This window comes from Triticum aestivum, chromosome 1B (assembly GCF_018294505.1).
Source record: "Triticum aestivum cultivar Chinese Spring chromosome 1B, IWGSC CS RefSeq v2.1, whole genome shotgun sequence".
Classification (NCBI taxonomy): domain Eukaryota; kingdom Viridiplantae; phylum Streptophyta; class Magnoliopsida; order Poales; family Poaceae; genus Triticum; species Triticum aestivum.
Genome location: NC_057795.1, coordinates 643,466,519 through 643,467,104, shown reverse-complemented (window position 1 = coordinate 643,467,104; position 586 = coordinate 643,466,519).

The following is a 586-nucleotide window of genomic DNA, read 5'->3' as shown; positions in this document are numbered from 1 at the left end:
GGGCGACGGCGGGCGGCGTCGAGGGCGAGGTCGACGGCGGGCGGCGTCGAGGGCGAGGACGGCAGGCCTTCGGCGCGGCAGAGAACAAGCGGAGAAATGGAGGCGACGGGTCGGGCGGTTGTATTTATAGCCCCCCCCCTTTAGTCGCGGTTGGGGAGGCGACCCGCGACTAAAGGGTAACCTTTAGTCGCGGTTGGGGAGGCGACCCGCGACTAAAGGGTAACCTTTAGTCGCGGTTGGGGAGGCGACCCGCGACTAAAGGACTTTTTTGGCGGGTTTTTCGTTCCCGCGCGCAACCACCTTTAGTCGCGGTTGGGCAAAAAATTCAGAAAAATAAAACTAATTCAATTCAAAATTCTAAAAATACAAATAATATATCAAAAAATTAAGAAAAATAAAACTAATTCAATTCAAAATGTTAAAAATACAAATAATATATCAAAAAATTCAGAAAAATAAAACTAATTCAATTCAAAATGTTAAAAATACAAATAATATATCAAAAAATTCAGGCAAACCACTTGTGAAGAGAATGGCTCCAAATGGCTAAGTGTTGGCTGCTGGATGGGTATATATAGGGGAGGGG